The sequence below is a fragment of the Octodon degus genome, unplaced genomic scaffold, assembly GCF_000260255.1.
Source record: "Octodon degus isolate 3935 unplaced genomic scaffold, OctDeg1.0 scaffold00167, whole genome shotgun sequence".
Taxonomy (NCBI): Eukaryota; Metazoa; Chordata; class Mammalia; order Rodentia; family Octodontidae; genus Octodon; species Octodon degus.
The window spans coordinates 5,465,411-5,471,853 of NW_004524743.1; the positions used below are offsets into that span (position 1 = coordinate 5,465,411).

Sequence of the window (6,443 nt, forward strand, 5' to 3'; positions counted from 1 at the left end):
CTCCTTCTTTTCCTTTTTCATGTATTGGGTACAGGATCTCATTGCACATCTTGGACTCATAGTGATCCTCCTGTTTTCAGCCTCCTCAGTGCTGGGATTATAGGAGCGTGCCATCATATCAAGTCTGAGTGGCTGGCTCAGTAGGCCTGGGAGGGGGGACTGGCACCACATGTGGAGCTGGGGATCAAACCCTTGTCCATGCCCTTGCCTCAGCAGGCTCTTAGGTTGTTGAGCTCTCTCACTGATCTCTTCTTATCTTTATAATATGGGCCACTCTCATTAAGCAGTGAGAAGAAGGACATTATGCAAGGCCGCCTGCCTCTTACTGTTTGGAGGCCTGGTCATTTTCTTTTGCTTTCTCTCTATACCACACAGGAAACATTACGGCACAGTGTGGGGAGTCCTATCCTTGCCTTAAGCAAAGCTGTCCAAGTTCCCAGCGATTTCATTTCCTTCCAAATCCATTTTTATTTTGCTGTGATTTTCACCTTGGCTCAAGGCAAAGCCTCCAAGGCCTTCTTTTATCCAACTTTCCTTTTTCCGAACTGTAACTTTCCTTTATTTCTGTAGTCCAGGGGCTCTTTATTTTTCACCATCCCTCTTATGTTGCCTTATCTCATACCAACATTATTCCCTGGTTTTCCTGTAACAGCATCTCCTTGAGACCTTAGATGCCTGGGAGATGAACTTGACTGATCCAAGAAACTGGGGGACTATGGGTATACTTATTGAAGACAACAGCTACCAGACTGTCTTGGAATGTGAGGTAGTGACAATATGGATGGAAAAATGTCTCTAAATGTTAATGAATGAATCTTTATCTACTTTTATGTATAAAACATATAATAATTTTGCCCTCTAAGCTCTTCATTCATGTCTCATAGTTACATAAAGCCTCTACATAGATCCCTTTTCAACTTTTCATCCTTGTTGTAGCTCTGTGATTAATTTCTCAGATCATGAATATTTTTCAATTTTTTTTCTCCCTCTTATGTCAGTATCACAACATTGTAGTATTTGAGGGAGACATTGGAAAAGACCTTGAATATATATTTTAAAATCTGGCAGTAGGTGTTTCACATTTTGGATTATGTTCCTTGTAACTTTTCAAGAGAAATACACCTACAAAATAGATTTTCAATATTTAGGTAGTGATACATTGCCAGTTCCCCCCAAAGAATAAATTCTGCTTAATAGCTCATTAAAATTTAAATAGGACACCATAAAAAAGGGAAAGCCTTTGAAATTTGTCAGACCTACTAATGCAGATGTTGCCAGTAAAGCTAGAACATTAGGAAGCATGGCAGAAACTATAGAAGATGTGATTGTGTCTTTTGGGGCCCACAGACTCACCCACAAGGAAGCCAAGTGATTCACCTATAGAACAGCAGTACCTAATGCTGTTGCGTCTCCAACATGACTATTTTGATTTTTTGCATGGTCCGCATTTACCCACTCTAAGACAACCTGAACTTCCTTCAATTTTACCTTTTCTACAATTGACTTCTCACACTGAATTTGTCATGAAGTATCTTTGTCCTGTAGGATCATGAGTGCCTCTCAGAATGAAATATTGAAGAGATTTGAAAGATACGGAATCTTACATTAAATGTTTATATTTGGATTATTTCTGAATGAAAATATTCTGATGATGAGTATTTGAGCTAGCTGCAACCAAATTTCTACTTCTCAGTGGAAAGATTGCTTTATCAAACAGCAGATTATTTTCTATACTAATTCCATCATAATAATTTACAAATAAATTAGGGGCAGATGGAAAGGATATTTTAGACAGAAACATAGGAAGGTGGGTTTTGGGTAATGTACGATAAAATAACATTTTCCTTTTGTTGTCTTCTCACCACCTTATCTCATTGTTTTCCTCCCAATGTCTCTGACATTAATGTAGTTATAATTTAAGATGGTGAGTGGTCAATAAGGTAACATGAATGAACTAATGAACAGTGAAACATGTACCTTACAAATTTTATATAAAAATAATTTTATTGCTTTGCAAATGTCAATTTTGATTATTACTATAGGTTAGGGAGAGAAAATTACTTCCAGTAAAGGGAAATTTAGCAACTAAGAAAGATAATTAAAGGCACGGTAGAACATCTCCAAAATGAACTTTGTATTTCATGTGGGAATTTTCATATGGGAAAGTGGGAAATGTGCAATATAGAAAGTGAATTGACTCGAGTAAAAGAAATGAATTAAAAAGTATCAGAATCTATAGTTTCCTGGACACAAAAGTTTTCAAACATCCAGGCGGCCTGAAAACTGGCATGAGTTCTGTATCCTGCTCCCTGCTTGAGGGAAAGAAATGAATTCTTTTTGCCAAGTCAGCCTTGGCATTAGTAAGGAGGAGAGATTCTCCATGTCTGTGGAGGTTGTCCAGGTCTGCTTCATACGCTGGAAGGGATAGACTGGCCTCCTTACAACTAGGAAAGCCATAAAGGAACGAGCAAAAAATGCTGAAATATTGGTGTAACAATTTAGCCTGCTTAGGGACAAGAATGAAAAATGCAAAGGCAGACAACAACATATAACAAAATAGCAATAGAATGATTTCCAGATGCTTTGGGAAAATAGCATTTGACAAAATATCCACCTGGCTATGAAGGAAGACACAGGCAAGTTCCTCTGTCCTTTGCCGAATCAAATACAAAAGCAATTGGGCACAGTATTATTCCTTTTTATTTTATTCCAGTTATATGAGACCACGTCAAGGTTTCTGTGATTCAGGCTCACAAAGAACATTTTTGGTTTTCTATATTACTCACCTAGGATGAGATGTGCCATGTGCAAGCTTGTAAAGATAGAGGTTAAAATCACTTAATAAGGAATTTCTCCAAATGTATAGTTGTGGTAGAATACATATTTCTTCAAAATATCAGATATCCCATATTTAAAGACCCAATCCTCATAGGGGTATAGAGATGAATACACATTTTTAAGATGAAGACATAACAAATAGCAAATAAACACATGAAAACAGGTTCAACATCACTGGTGCAAATGAAAATTGAGATGCTGTCTCCACCCAGGAAGAATGGCTATTTTGAAGAAATCAACCAGTAACAAATGTTGGCAGGGCTGTGGGGAAAAATGAACCGTTCTCCATAGGTGGCGTAACTGTAGACTGGAGCAACTACTGTGGAAATAAATCAGTGTGGAGATTCCTCAAAACTAGGATGGATGTAGACATCATACAACAGTGATATACGTGTACCCATGTTTATAGCAGTGCAATTTGTCAGAGCTAAATTCGGAAACAGCCCAAATACTCAACAGAGGAATGGTTAAACAAGATGTGGTCTTTTTATATAATGACATATTACTTAGGCACAAAAAGGATAAACTGGAGATTTTTATGGTAAATGCATGCAACTTGAGACCATACTCATAAATGAAATAAACCAGATGCAAATACATAAACATCATATTGTCTCCCTAGTATGAGATGCTGAAAGAGTGATAGAAGAGTAAGTGTAACGTGAAGTGTATAATAGTTATTTTAAAATGGGAGGAAAATTCAAATAGAAAGAGAAACTGGTTTAGGGAAATGGAAAAAAAAAAGGAAGGGAAAAACAAAAGAAAAAATATATATAATATAGTTAAATAGTCATACTATTTTAATTCCTCCCAGTTCCCTAATAAGGTAGCTTTGTGCTAACACTGTTTAACCAATTAGATGCTAATGTCTCAAACTCTGAGCAACTAATTTATAGATAATAGCACACAACGTATTGACCATTGTTACTTTCCTATAACATTATTTTGGAAATTTATCTTACTTTTTTGTTTATTTTCTTTAAAATGAAAATTTAATAAGGAAGAAAACTAGAAATCCTTACTCTCCAACTTCTTGGCCCATTTCTTTGCATGCTTTATATTTCAAGGACAGTAAGTCCCTGATTTTCAAACTCTGGAGCCAAGAAGTTTCATAGGTAACCACAAACCCGGAGGAACATTCATAGATGTGAACAAATTGCAGAAGTAGCTTGATTGTTTACCTCATCATTTTAAAGTAACTGTATGAGTAAAAAGAGTTGATTTATAGTATTTTGTGTATGTGCTTTCATGCTTTGCATTTTCTTTTTGGTCAGGGTTGTGTGAGATTAACTTAGTTGGATTTAAGAACAAATCTGACTTACCAAAGTTCTACACGATGTAACTCGTTTGTATGTTGGGGACATTCATTACTGATGAAATATTAAATTAAAATGCATACTTCGTGGGCAGGGATGATACTGTGTTTACAAAAGTGCTTGCCCAGGGTGAGGTTTATCCATTACTCTCTGGATATGCTGACCCTCCAATTTCTCTGAATGTGGAAAAGTCATCTGCAGGTTTTGATAGTGGTGGACTGTGTTCACACTTTTCCCTGATGAAAAAATAATAATGAAATTTAGTCCCATATAGTTTTAAAGTCTAGATTTCTAAGTCAAATACAGCCAAGTCCAAATTCTTTCTTGGCCATTTAACAATTGAATGAAACTAGCTATTGATCTATGCAATCCTCAAAGTTTTAATTAATATAATGAAACTATTACATACTTTATAGTTACGAGAAGATAAAATAGGAGAGCATATGCTAAAGAAGATAACAAAGCAATTGGAATGTGGTAAGCACACTAAGAATTATTTTATCCATCTGAGCATGCAAAAATATTTGTTGAACACTTACAATAAATAATTATTCTAGGAATACAAAATGCTTTTCCTGTGAAGAAGGCTAATAAGAAATGCGGTAAACACATAAACAACAGAGAATATGCTACATGGAAAACAAAATGCTAAAAGATAGTGATGGATAGACTAGGGGAACACCTTCATTATTATTTTAAAACTTTCATTTTCAAATTTATTTTCCAGTTTTTATTCTTTTGTAAATTGCTTATTTCATTTAGCATAATGTTTTCAAGTTTCATTAGCACTGTAACCTATGTCAGAATTTCCATTCTGTTTCTCTGAGCTTTACTGAAATATAATTGAAAAATAAAAACTGTGCCTTTCCAAGTCATACCTGATGTGTTGATATACATATGCCCCGTGAAATGATTACACAGTCAAGTTAATTAACCTAACCAGCACCTCACACTGTTAACCTTGTATATGTGTGTGTGTGTGTGTGTGTGTGTGTGTGTGTGTTCATACAATTGTGTGCACGAGTGTGTGGTGAGCCTCGTCAAGATCCACAGCCTTTGTAAATTGCAAGTATACATTGTTGACTATAGGTATTATGCTATACACTAGTTTAGCGGAACTTATTCATATTTTAACTGCAAGTTTGAACCCATTAGCTAAAATCTCTTCATGTTTCCCACCTGCTGAGCCCTGGTACCAATTCAACTGTGTTCTTTTCCCATGAGTTCCAACTTTATTGTTTTTGCTTGTGGCTGTTCCGTGACCATTAGCTCACCATAATAATTCAGGTTCATCTGGTTTTGCAAAGGTTGGGTTATTTTTATCTGAAGGCTGAATCATATTCCATTGTGCCGTATAGACATTACAAATTCTTTGTCAGGATAGCTAGCATTGCAGTGGACACAAGGTTGTTTTCATGCCTTGACTTTTGTGAGTAATGCTACAATAAATATGAGAAGATAAATAGCTTTTTAGGTAGTGATTTTATGTCTGTTGGCTGTGAAAAGTGAAATAGCACTGCTGGACCTGGTGGAAGCTTCATTTTGTGTTTTCATCTTTTGAGGACTTTCTGTACTGTACCAGCAAATTTTCCTTTGATAGTGTATAAAGATCCCTTTTGCTCTACATATCACATTTTTAGACATTTTAATAATATTCTGTTTAATAGGAGTGAGTTAATACCTCATAGGATTTTGATTTTCAGTGATCACCGACATTGAGTAACTTTTCAAAGGCGCACTGACTATTGATATATTTACTTCAGCGAAACAGTCTATTTAGATATTTTGTCACTTTTTGTATTGCTTTTAATTTTTGATTTTTATCATTATGTTGAGTGAATTCTTTAAATATGGTGAATCTTTTATTAGACTGATATCTTGTAAAAATGTTCTCATAGGCTGTCTTTATATTTTGCCAACTGTTCACTTTGCCATGCAGAAATATTTTGACTTGCTAAAGTCCAACATTTTTGTTTTGGTTGCTACATTTACTTCTTGTGTCCTGCAAAAAGTAATCATTACCAAGAAAAATGTCAAGGGTCATTTTCTCTATGACTTACTCTAGTATTTGTGGTTTTAGGTCTTACATTTAAATTAGTAATGATTTCTAAATTTATTACTTTCTTCTAATGCTATCAAATAAGAGCCCCCTTCACTGAGATAAAAAAAATTTTTGCAATGTTATTTATTTATTTTGCAATACCGTTTATTGAAGAGACTGCGGTTTTCCAATTCTGTAGTCTAAATGAATTTGTTAAAGATTAGTTGATGATACATACATAAGTTGAT

The 6,443-nt window shown here is 35.1% G+C and overlaps 1 non-coding gene across 1 annotated transcript; it reads left to right on the forward strand.

Annotated features, from left to right (window-relative positions):
* The first annotated feature begins 4,233 nt into the window (after positions 1 to 4,233).
* LOC111813153 lies at positions 4,234 to 4,393 on the forward strand. The gene has a single exon (XR_002818478.1). It is a non-coding gene; the product is annotated as a U1 spliceosomal RNA (small nuclear RNA).
* Positions 4,394 to 6,443: the final 2,050 nt, after the last annotated feature.